Below are 13,930 nucleotides of genomic sequence, written 5' to 3' on the forward strand. Positions count from 1 at the left end.
TTTCTGGCGAAGATCGGCTGGAATCTCGAGGAGAGAACGTGTCAGGAATGAACGTGTCCGAGAGATAATGGGCGTTGAGGGGACGATTGTGCACGATATCATGACCAAGCAATTGGTATGGTATGGGCATGTGCAGAGAATGGCTGATGCCAGGTTGCCGAAGAAGGTGTTGGAGTGGGTCCCCCCAGGTAGGCGACGGAGAGGGCGTCCAGCCAAACGGTGGGTAGAGGGCATCCATGAAGAGATGGAGAGATGCCACCTTCCGGAGGATCTCTACCATGACAGATTCCTGTGGAGAATAGGCGTCGCAGAGCGCCCTAGCGCGCCGTAAAAGCGGCTCATACATACATACGAAAAAATTATGAAAGAACAACTATAAATGTGCATTAATGATTTTAACTTCCGCCGCCGCGCCTCGCAGACCGCACTGTGTTTGACGCAATGTGTGAAGTATTCACGCAGTCTTGTAGGCACTATGCGTCTCACGCTGATCGCACTGTGTTTGCTGCAATGCGTGAGGTATTCATGCATTCTGGTAGGCGCTATCCATTTCACGCTTTCCGCAATGACCGCACTGTGTTTGATGCAATGCGTGAGGTATTCATGCATTCTGGTAGGCGCTATCCATTTCACGCTTTCCGCAATGACCGCACTGTGTTTGATGCAATGAGTGAAGTATTCGTGCAGTCTTGTAGGCGCTAATATGTGTTACACGCCGATCGCCGCGCCGAGGGCTTCTCCTTTTCATCTCAAGTCCTCGTCATCATTTCTCTCTAGGTAAGTCGCGCCGTGCCAGGCCTAATTACGTGTTTGGTCTCTCTCTTAACTCGACTAATTAAAGGTGCTGTCTCTTGTATCACTAAAAGACGACAAAAGTAGAAATTACTATACTCTCAGAAAATTAGAGATTTTGTCGCCTTTTCTCGTTTGTATTTTTTTTTTCTAAATCCGATTTTTTTATATCTACATTTAAAAAATTGCAAAATTTTCCACCCCCTATAGATTTACCGCCATGGGCAGTGGCCCATGTGGCCACCCCCTTAACCCGGCCCTGTCGGAAATGGAGATACGTGGTTTTGAACTTTTGCCATAGACATGTATCACGTGCATTACGATGGCGTAACTGCAGGAATGCGTATCTCGGCGTGTGACATTGCATACCTCCTGTTTAACATCATTTTTTACTCAAAGTCACCTCTTGGAAGCTTTCTTACTTATTTTCCACCGTGTTTGAAGAATATTACGTAAAAATTTTAAACAAAAGCGTTGGTTTGTACTTCTTTGATAAAATAAAATGGGTGCTGAGATTTTGAATATTAGCAAAATCGGACGCGAGTCTTTGCAATTACAAATTCCATAAGCCCACCGATAACTTGCTTCACGAAAGTTTTTGCTGGGTCAACAAAAATTCCTATTCATTATTTCCGGATGAGGATTCTAGTTGGTTCAACACGAAACTCCTTGTTTCAAGTGGTGTTTCTTCTCTTTCAACAATACGTCCTGTCACTTTAAAGAGATTTATGGGTGGAATCGACGAAAATGGGCCCGTTGCACCGATTTTTTTTATTGCTTAAATCGAAAGAGCTAAGGCTCCTGATATCACAGGAATTTTCCTGGAGTTTTTTGATCACCGGAAACCCCCAAAAAATCAACTTAAAAACGCCTCAGAATTTGGATTTTCAAAACGGTCGTTTCGGGTCCGCCATACTTGTGACGTGAAATGATATGACAGACCTGGTTTCTTCATCACTTACAATGTATTTTCCCGTAAGGAAATGGCAGCCGCTTTTCAAATGCAAATATCGAGTCAATCGATAATTTTTTGATCAAAATGGAAAGCAGGAATGGATTCCTCGTACGTTTAAATGGTTCAAACCTTCATTAGATAAATAAGAACCGACGGGATAAACCCTATTTTGAAGGAAGACTGTAGTCAATGGGCGATTGTTTACATCTGCTTAGTGATAACAGACATGGACATTAGCTCAATATTTGGCCATTTTCATGAGTTTTTACTTTTTCGTCACTATTTGAAGGTAAGTTTATTTTGTAAATCAATTGTTTAGTGCCTTAGGATCATGTTAAAAGCTGTAAAGGTATACTTTGTTACTTATTAATTCAGATCACACTCCGGCAGTCCAGCGCTCAAACCATGGATGTTCTCTTAATGCGTGTAAATCATTCTTAACTCTTCAACAAACATCTCAATAACATTCAGAACGTTCCCACGTTTTATTAACTTATGTTATTTTAAAATCCTGTGTGTTTTAAATGTAACACTATACAGAAAAATTTATCGATAAAGTCTGGTAACCGAAGAAGGATCCTACGTCTACTTTCCTTGCCTCCAGCTTAAACATACCGGTCTCCTCATCTCATCAGTATTGTCAAAGGTAAGTTTTTTTAATCATCAATGATTGATACTATCATTTTGGTGTCTTCAGTGAAGCATTAAAGGGTGAAATAGTAAGCAGTAACAACTGACTTGCTACATCCAGGTTTGAGCGTTGGACTGCCGGAGTGTGATCTGAATTAATAAGTAACAAAGTATACCTTTACAGCTTTTAACATGATCCTAAGGCACTAAACAATTGATTTACAAAATAAACTTACCTTCAAATAGTGACGAAAAAGTAAAAACTCATGAAAATGGCCAAATATTGAGCTAGTGTCCATGTCTGTTATCACTAAGCAGATGTAAACAATCGCCCATTGACTACAGTCTTCCTTCAAAATAGGGTTTATCCCGTCGGTTCTTATTTATCTAATGAAGGTTTTAACCATTTAAACGTACGAGGAATCCATTCCTGCTTTCCATTTTGATCAAAAAATTATCGATTGACTCGATATTTGCATTTGAAAAGCGGCTGCCATTTCCTTACGGGAAAATACATTGTAAGTGATGAAGAAACCAGGTCTGTCATATCATTTCACGTCACAAGCACAGAATACATATGGCTCCACCAATCACAAGTGTGGCGGTTGAAAAACAACCGTTTTGAATGGGTCGGTTCCAAAAACAGCTTTTTTTGAGTTTGAGAGGTCATTTCAAGGTTTTTTAGTAGCGCCATCGTTCTTTTCGTAAAATTTGCCATAAGAATCAGCCATCAATTTGCAAATCCCCGCACCTTGCAACAGGCCCATTCTCATAAGGGAATTCAGCCGTGCCAAGGAAGAACGCCGTATGAACATTCGAGAGTTGCCAAATTTCCTCCGATAAAATGTTCATTTTTAAAGAAAGTTATCAACATTTTTCCGTGAAATTTTTACACTATTTGGATCCAATTACGAAAGAAATTCTTTCATTACATATACATTTCTCTGATGTTTCTGTTTTATTCTCTCCGATTGCATAAGTAGTTATGTCCTCATTTCATTTCCTTCCCCTTTCATTCTTTCTTCTTTGGTAGCATCTGTATCCATTTACAATTATTATTTTAAAATAGTTTTCCCTTGCATACATTTGAAGCTTCAAACGGAACCTATTTGTTTTAATGATATTTCCCGCTAAATCATGGCTTTTCCCATGAAGGCAGCCTTTCGTCCTTCCCAGACTTTACCTTTGCCAGATAAGTTCCTTTTTCACGACTTTTTCCAGTTTAAATCCAAGAAAAATATTCCCAGTAATAGCACAATCAGGCAACCCCACGAGTGAAATTGAAAAAGGAGGAATCGCTAAAAAGTGAGATCCTTCGAAGTTTATATTAATGAGATTAATGAGATGATGTTGCCTCATATTTTTCTCGACGTTGCCATATACTACAGAAAATTATTTGTACGGCAACGATAGTCGGAAAAACTACCACAAATCGACGGTGAAACAACCAAACCACGTATCTCGGTTTGCGACGTCGCAGACTTCGCCTGTCATACTTTTTTTTTTTTTAAATGAAAAACTACTTAACATCCAGTCTTGACAATTTCTGTAATTTTTCCTCTTTGTGCGGAGAAAATTCCGTGAAAATTTCAAGGAATGATATTTATTTGGTCTACCTCAAAAAAATAAAATGTGAGCGTAGATTTTTAAACACCGCAAACGAGATACGTGGTTTGGTAGTTTCGCCGTCGAAATGTACTTTGTGCGGAAAAGGTAGTCAACCGAGCCAGGAATCGCAGCTTCTAATTGCAAAACGAGGTTCTTGTGAAAGTGGCTTTTTTACTATTGTGCCCCGTATGATTTGGCAACAGCTGATTTTCCTCGGTTACTTTCAAGAATTACAGCTCATTTATTGGATAGAGAACCATAGCCGGAGAAACCGCCAGACGTAAGGTCGAGAGACTGACAAAAGGATTAGAGGCCAAATAAAAATTTCAAAAAAAAAAAAGGTCGGGAGACGACACGAATTTTCAGAAAAAAGATGTCAACTGCCAACGGGACGGTAGGAAGCTAAAAATAAAATGCGTTTTTCTCCGAGTCTCCAACCGCAATTTGTTTCATTCGTCATGAAATCTCGGTGCTCGTTCCATTGCGCGACGCTACGCTTGAGCAATTTTTCCAAAAAGCCAAAATACGTCAAAGTAGAAAGCTATATGTAGTGCTTCATGTGCGCGCCCTTATGTGGTGGTTTAGTTTTCAGATAGAGACCAAGTTGCGTTGTGCTCAGCAGTGTTTCCCCGAACCATCTTGTTTTTCTGACATTTTTTGTTTGCCAGTACCTGATGTTGTTGAACTATCGTAAAACTTGTCCTTTTTTATCCAGCACTCTTTATTTGATAAACCTGCGACTCTTGCCGGAAGTGTTATCTTAATCTAAATATATGATGTACGCATTATATTATAAGGCTCCACAATCATATATATTGTAACATTTGATGAATAAACTATCTTAATTTTATTGGTGCTATTGACACTCAGTCATTTGGAATTTATAAGAAACCGAATATATGAATCCATTTTTTACCCTCCTGGAACTTTACCCGTACAATAAATATAGAAAAAGGTTCTAGAAACTACGAAAAATAAATTTTTGTCCATTTCAGTTTTGTGTACCATGAAGTGTCCGACTGTTACAAAAGTTTTCATATTTTTTCTGGAAATCACTTCTTATCAACGCACGGGTTCGTATTATCTCTTACTTCTTTTCTACCTTTGTATGATAAACAAGTCAAATTTTTACAGTTGTGCCCACCCTAATAAATCCATAAAACGAGACTCGTTGAATTTTAAAGGACTCAGAGGAATCATTACACAAAAAAGGGAGAAACATTTACTTAAATTTAATCGCTGAAAGTCTCTAATACATTCAATGTGAGTGCAAGGAAGTTTTCTGTCATTGTGTTGCTGAATGTATAAAATGACAGTAACCGTAAAAATGCCGAGAAAATTTTTTTTGGGACTTTAAATCGAGGACGTCCCGTAAAGGGATGGTGGCAGGGCGTTGACGAGGGGATGCTGCAGTGTCAGTTGCACGATAATCTCTGGGAATGATGGACATAATATGTGACGCTTTTGTGTCTCAGAACGCCAGAGTGCGTTGTAGGAGTGACTTCATACAATACATTAATTGAAGCGATCCCTTTGAATCGGGATAATATGGACTGCATTTTGCAATTTGGAACTATAAATTCTGGCTCCTCTGTAAAAACACTTATGTGCGTAGGGAAACTAATGACGCATACGTTGTTTTTAAACCGGGCGAGAATTTGTAGTTATGAATTGCAAAATGTAGTCCATATGATAAAAGAACAACTTAATTTGGGGAAAAGGCTGCAAATAAAGAAAAAGGAATAAACAAAACCCGGGACGTTTCAAAATAATAACAATTTCATTATCAACCGGAAAATAAATTAAAAACAAAAACGAGCCGTCGCTCCGCTGTAATTGCGAGACCGAGACTGATTACCAGGTAAACAGACTCGGCACAGTGCAGCAAAATCAAAGCACACAAGACAAAGATTACAAAAAAGGATGGAAATTTAATCACCAGCTCCCTCTGGGAGGAAAAACTGGTGATAAGAGGCACAGAGACCATCAACATCAGCGCGGTAATTACAAAGTTTGTTCCTGCGCTTCAAGATATTCATCATTTCGAGGAGAAGACGCGGAAAATAACGCTTTTCGGAGGCTAAAATTTTAGCCCCCCCGAAGTCAAAGCGATGCACCTCTGCATCTTGGTGGTGCTGCAAGGCAGTCTTCTCCCCTTTCCCATATCGATGTTGAGAAAGCCTCTTTTTTAGTACCTGGGATGTCTGTCCTACGTACCCGACTTCACAATCCTGACACTGTACGTAGTAAACGACGCCAGCCACCAAGTCATTAGTTCTTTTTGATTTCAAATTGGACATTAAAAAACCGAGATCGTTATATTTGGTATGCACAACAGAAAATCCATACTTTTTTAAAACATTTGCTAAGCTTTCCGACAAAAGGGGCACATATGGCAAAGAAATCAGTTTGTCAAATTTTATTTGACCCTTTTTACAACCATAATTTTGGTGTTTTCCACTTCCTTTTTCCCTCAACACTTTTGAGAATTCCCGATCAACAAGAGTGCTAGGGTAACAATTTTCGAGCAACAATCTCTTCCCTATCTTTATAGTTTCTGAGAGAAACTGATGGTCGGTAAGACGCACAATTCGCTGCGCTAAATTGGTGACAACATTTTTCTTGTAAATTTCAGGCTGCACAGAAAGGTAATTTAAATAACGCCCTGATGAAGTTGGCTTCTGGTACCATTGGCAAACAGCTAAATTACCCTCACGATGGACCGACAGATCAAGAAAATTAATTTTGCCATCAATTTCCTCTTCCAGAGAAAATTGAATGGCAGGATTTCTAGAATTGCAAAATTCAAGAATAAGTCCCGTATGCTGTTTGCAAACCATAGAAAAACTGTCATCAACATATCTTTTATAATTCAAAATAGGGAAAGGTATGTTAGCGTGCAAATCATCATCAAAAAATTCCATAACAATTTCAGCCAACACCGAAGAGACACTGCCACCCATAGCAAGGCCACTAACTTGTTGGTAAAAGGTGGAATCAAATTGAAAAACAGTTGAATTTATGCACACTTTTAAACCATATAGAAACTGCTCTTTTGGAATGGAGCAATGCTCTTGAATTTCATTCCACCGGCGCTCAACACATTCAAGGGCTAGATCAGAAGAAATATTGGTGTACATAGATTCAACATCTAAAGAAATAAAAATGTAGCCATCGGGCACTTCCATCCTGTTGATGAAGTTGTAAAATTCAAAAGAATTGGCAATGTGAAAATTTGATTTACCCACGATATTGACCAAAATTGACGAGTACATTTTTGAAAGAGTGTAAAAAGGGCATCCAACGGAGCTAACAATGGGGCGCATTGGATTATTTGGCTTATGCAGTTTTATCAAACCGTATATCCGTGACACCATGGCACCTGAGACTTTAAGTGAATTAGCTAGATGTTCAGAGATGTAACCTGCCGCATACCAGGATTTTGCCAAATAATTATTTTTGGCGGACTGCGAGGGCACTAGTGAAGTGTTGATTTGTTTATACGTTGTACGATCGTCCAACAACGTTTGCATCTTAGTATTGTAGTCAACACTATTCATGATAACGGTTTTATTGGTTTTGTCAGCTAAAATAATTTTAATTTGAGGATTGTCTTTGATGAACCAAAAAGTGTGAATGATGTCACTTTTCAGGGAGCGCATATAAAAACATTCCTTAAAACGCCTGTTGGAACTAACATTGATATTTTCATGGCCTGAAACTCTCTTCGCCAAATAGATGTAATTTCTAATGACATGACAAACTTTACCTCTGATGATGTCAATAAACGGAGGATGAAATCTTAGCGTATTTTCGATGTTAGCAATGATGCGATCTAAAGGCACAGGTCGAAAAATAGATTTTTCACTCGGAAATTTGAAAAACGGAATGCAAAATTTAGGCCCAAGACATAGAACCCTCATTGCAAAATCCGGTATTTGAGTATCAGACAGATTCTCCACCCACGCGTCCTTTTTGTTGAAGAAAGGCTGGAAAGTTTGATGATACTTTTTTAAAGAATTACCTTTTAATACATTAAATTTCTTAGCAAGATTTTTATTGACTCTTCTCCACAGCTTTTGGTTTCTGAGAGTTAAATTATGTAAGAAATCAACAATAACAACCTCGGGCAGTGTTGTTTTTAGAAAATAAATAATTTGATTAAGATGCCTTGATATGTTACTAATCAAAGCATGGACATCGTCTATACACAGTTGTAAAAAATCATGCTTGAATTTTTCTACCAACATGCATGCCTTGTTTTTCCGAGCAGTTAGTAAATCGGTCATATGTTCATGTTTAACCTGAATGAAGGAGGGTACAAGCTGAAATTTTCTACAGGAAAGCAGAAAAATCTTCCTGCAATTTGCCAAAACCAACTTTTTACTTGCATTATTCAGTTCCTTCAAGGCACGGACTGTTTTTTGCCCATGGCACCTTAAAACAAATTGATAAAACATTACGGCCTAGAGAAACAAATTTACAACCTAGAAACAGGAAAATCTGTCAAAATTTAAGCATTTGAATTGAAATCCGATTTTTAAAAAAATATTGAATAGAAGTCTAATTAAAGTAAAAGGTGCGACAGTCAAGATATAAAATCAGCAATTAAAAATTATATGAGAGACATGGAGAATAAAATGATGCAAAAGGTTACGAACCGACAACGTCAGATAATACATACGTATTGAAAAGTGCAAAATCAAACTGATCGAAACAACCTGATAACAAATGACGCGATATCCACGTATGCAACGCGACGACATAGAGACATAGAGGAAACAAAGAAATGAAGTAAACGACCCAACTATACAGAATGAGAAACAACTTAATCAGCCAAAATACACGTAATAAAAGAACAACTTAATTTGGGGAAAAGGCTGCAAATAAAGAAAAAGGAATAAACAAAACCCGGGACGTTTCAAAATAATAACAATTTCATTATCAACCGGAAAATAAATTAAAAACAAAAACGAGCCGTCGCTCCGCTGTAATTGCGAGACCGAGACTGATTACCAGGTAAACAGACTCGGCACAGTGCAACAAAATCAAAGCACACAAGACAAAGAGTACAAGTAGTTGTTACCCTAGCACTCTTGTTGATCGGGAATTCTCAAAAGTGTTGAGGGAAAAAGGAAGTGGAAAACACCAAAATTATGGTTGTAAAAAGGGTCAAATAAAATTTGACAAACTGATTTCTTTGCCATATGTGCCCCTTTTGTCGGAAAGCTTAGCAAATGTTTTAAAAAAGTATGGATTTTCTGTTGTGCATACCAAATATAACGATCTCGGTTTCTTAATGTCCAATTTGAAATCAAACAAGTTGGTTTTTGCAATCGCTAGCGATAGCAATATTCGTCATGGGAACTTTTGCTTCTGGGATATGAAAATTTTAAGGTACAGTTCGTTTGTAGTATCTTCAGAATTGAAGGGGCTATGTAATTTTGTGTCGACATCTCTTTTTTAACATTTTTAATTTTTTTTCTTTGCATACAAGAAAGCTGTTATTTACCAATTATTTATTTTCGTTGGATTATGTATGGTTTTTGGAAGTTAACGCATTTAACTTTCAGTTTCGTTTTTTCGGCGTAAAGTATGATATTTTTACTCTACGCATATGCCCGAATACGCATCATAACGACGGTGAAACTACCAAACCACGTATCTCGTTTGCGGTGTTTAAAAATCTCCGCTCACATTTTATTTTTTTGAAGTAGACCAAATCAATATCATTCCTTGAAATTTTCTCAGAATTTTCTCCGCACGAAGAGGAAAAATCACGGAAATTTTCAAGACTGGACGTTAAGTAGCTTTTCATTTAAAAAATAAAGTATGACAGAAAGTCTGCGACGTCGCAAACCGAGATACGTGGTTTGGTAGTTTCACCGTCGATAAGTGACCTATGTGCTTCCTAAGTTGCCATTTTTTTCATTCAAATAGATGTAACCGAAATGTTAGATGTGTACTACCTATACTACTTTCATGTCATTGCTTTATTTATTTATTTACTTTTTGCGTAGGTATAAATTGTTATTTTTTGCTGAATTTTGGAGAAAATATTGCTTTAAGAACGAGGAATGTAAATTAATTTTATTGAAAAAAGATAATACCATCATTAATTTGGGCGAACAGAGAAAATATACATCAATATTTGGGTCAACATCTCCCTGATTATATAAAGGATGAATATATTAGTATTTCTGTATCAAAAAACTTAGCTTTTGTCTTCAGAGATACGATGATTCTAGTCCCAGTCAATTTGTTTTATTGAAAAAACAAAAAAAACAAAAAATAAATAAAAAAAAAAAAAAAAACTGAAATGTTAGACATACTATTTTCATGTCTTTCTATTTGTATCAATAGGTACTTTTTGCTTAACTTACGAACGTTGAATGCAAATTTGATTATATGAAGGAGGTATATTCCAGTACTTTTGTTTAACATATTAACTCACGAGAAAATGTTCGTACATTTATCATCTACTATTAATTATTTTTTGATGATTAGTCTAAAACATTCAATACAACCATTAAACAAGCAGGAAGCTCCAACGCATTGGCGTCGGAGAGCGGCTCTGGGGGCAGTAGTTGTAGTCAAGAATGAGGGCCTAGACACATTTTGTCATTGATGTACAATCCGACAACTGTCGATTCATGTTTTGTAACTTAGCAGATTTACGTAGCCGGTGTATAAATGTGTATTGGGCTTTGATATGGCGAATACATGGCATTATCACTTGTTGTATACTTTTAATTTTGAAAGCTCTTTGGAGGTCCGCTTCCTAAAAAATCTCTGGTTGATAAGTCGTTTAGCGAGGCTGCAAAAAATTTGCATTTTTATATCTGAAAGTGTAGGTATTGGTTGCAAAAAATCAAAACAATATCGAATTGCGATATATTACACAGTTAAGATAGGGCTATGTCCTGTCGTAAGCGGCGACATACAGTCGATATCATTTCAATAATCGCCCCAATGGCCACGATAGTTGTTAGACGTTTACGGTTTCCCTGGTAACCTTTGTTTGCTATCAGCTGATATCGAGTAAATGACTAGGAAGCTCCAACCCAGTGGTTAAAGCTTCCTTAACCGCGAAAACTTTAAAATTCAAATTTTCAAATTTTGAACGTAAAGTACATTTTTTCCATCACGAGATAAAAGCACAAACAAGTTTTGAATTGTTGACTGTATCACCATGATTCCAAAAATACAATACAAAACATAGCATTGACTAACAATAAAACAGTATGCAATAAAATAAAGTCATGACAAGGAACATAGCCGAAAATGGCGCCGATTCCCATCAACCAACGCGCGGTCTCTACAATGTAACATGCTGCATTGATACTCCCCAGCTGGGACCGTCCGGAATAGCAGCTCTAGTGCAAGCACCAGAGCCGCTAAAAGTAGTACCTAACGACGGGTATCGAACTCACGAGCGCCGGGTGCCCGCACCTGATCACAAATACGAGGCGGATTAGTCAACTAGGCTATGACGGATTCACGTGAGCGTCTTTTAAATGCTATTTTTAAAAATAGCATTTAAAAGACTCGGGCAATGGGCGGGACTTATCACAAGAGACCTCGACGCTTTGTTGCTGAGAAAGCGCATTGCTGTAGGAGCCATGGTTCGCACTCTTTTAATGCGTCTCGAGGTCCATCCCAGCACGCATTCCGATCGCGGCAGTTGAGCTAAGGCAATATTTGCGTATCCATGAATTAAATCAATCAATCGAGCTCTGATTTTGACTTCTTTATCCGTAACGAGTCCTCCAGAACAATTTTCCACCTTGTACGATGGTTATTATTTCTTTACTTCTATTTTTCAAATTTGAGGTGGGATAATGGCGGCTTCTCAAGAACACCGAGGTAGGCGATCTTTTGCACCAACGAACAGAAAACTGATGGCGAAAAATAACCAATCAGAACCTCCCAAAAAAAAGAATTTGCCTAAAAACGGAACTTCGTGGTTCTGCGCAGATTTACCAGTCAGACACGACATCTCAATGTGGAAAAAAACTCGCTGAAAGCGAATTTTAGCAATCAACACAACTTGACGTAGAGACATGATTGGCTAAAAAATACAACGGTTTTTGATACATCGGAAAATCAACCAAAAATCGGAGACTGGGCGAAACGCTCAAGGTCGCAGAGGTATAGGGAATCCCATAGCGAAAGCAACGGAACGATTCTAATATCATGGGGAACTCCGTTCCCATGACAAAAGAACTAATGACTTGGTGGCTGGCGTCGTTTACTACGTACAGTGTCAGGATTGTGAAGTCGGGTACGTATACTAGGGCCCACGAACGATGATCCCTGAGCCGCGGGTATTTCTTGCAAACACTGGCAACAGCGACACCCCGGCCCGAACCGAGTCTCGAGTTCGGGGACAATGCCGAGCCGAGCCACAATCGAACCCTAATTACTTACGCGTAATTTACAATTTCACCCTCCCGCTAGAAAAAACCAAAATTTGTTGAAAGTTGTGTAACATTTTTTTAGCAAGTGTTTCGTTACTCTCCTTTAAAACACGAGTAAAAAGAGGCCTCGTTTATAAAAATCGGTCAAATAGCAGCAAAGTTACAGTTCGAGATACGATGTTATAAATAAAAATTGGACTTCGCTTCAAAAAGGAAAAAGAAGGAAAAAATAAAAATTGTATATAACAATTATATATGATTTAGCTCAGAATTTTACGAGCAATCCAACCATGTAATGGACGAAGAGATTGGGGCAAAATTACAAGAAATTGATCTTTTACGAAAGGGCTTCCTATGAAGAATTTTGACCTGAAGATAGGGGTAGAATAGCAGCAGTTTGCATACAATAGCTTTTCGCGTTCACAATACCCGGTCTCGTCGATGTGCGTGCTCGACCCTGCAGCGTTGTCATTTACATGGTCCGTGCGTTTATTCGCCCGATTTTTCAGGGATCATCGTTCGTGGGCCCTAGTATAGGTCAGACATCCCAGGTACTAAAAAAGAGGCTTTCTCAACATCGATATGGGAAAGGGGAGAAAACTGCCTTGCAGCACTACCAAGATGCAGAGGTGCATCGCTTTGACTTCGGGGGGGCTAAAATTTTAGCCTCCGAAAAGCGTTATTTTCCGCGTCTTCTCCTCGAAATGATGAATATCTTGAAGCGCAGGAACAAACTTTGTAATTACCGCGCTGATGTTGATGGTCTCTGTGCCTCTTATCACCAGTTTTTCCTCCCAGAGGGAGCTGGTGATTAAATTTCCATCCTTTTTTGTAATCTTTGTCTTGTGTGCTTTGATTTTGCTGCACTGTGCCGAGTCTGTTTACCTGGTAATCAGTCTCGGTCTCGCAATTACAGCGGAGCGACGGCTCGTTTTTGTTTTTAATTTATTTTCCGGTTGATAATGAAATTGTTATTATTTTGAAACGTTCCGGGTTTTGTTTATTCCTTTTTCTTTATTTGCAGCCTTTTCCCCAAATTAAGTTGTTCTTTTATTATGTGTATTTTGGCTGATTAAGTTGTTTCTCATTCTGTGTAGTCCATATGTACTTCTGCGCTTTTCAATCAGATAAAGTAAAGTAGCAATCTTTTTGAAACCAACGGGTTTGCGAGCGATTTCTTTTGTTAGTTTTTAAAACGACGAAATCCCAAATATCCGCATGATTACTGCATTTTGAGCGCGATTCTGGGGTCGAACCGTGGTAAACTTTTTGTATTTATTCAGGAACTACGGCGGATCAAGAGACGTTACTTGGGTCATTAAAGAGAATATAAAGGAGTGGAAGAGAGTAAGCACAATGAGAGGACTTATCGATTAATTTTTCTGTACCTATAGTGTTACATTGAAAACACACAGGAATTTGAAGTAACATAAGTTTATAAAACGTGGGAACGTTCTGAATGATATTGAGATGTTTGTTGAAGAGTTAAGAATGATTTACACGCATTGAAAGAACATTCATGGTT

This window comes from Bemisia tabaci, chromosome 10 (assembly GCF_918797505.1).
Source record: "Bemisia tabaci chromosome 10, PGI_BMITA_v3".
NCBI classification, from domain to species: domain Eukaryota; kingdom Metazoa; phylum Arthropoda; class Insecta; order Hemiptera; family Aleyrodidae; genus Bemisia; species Bemisia tabaci.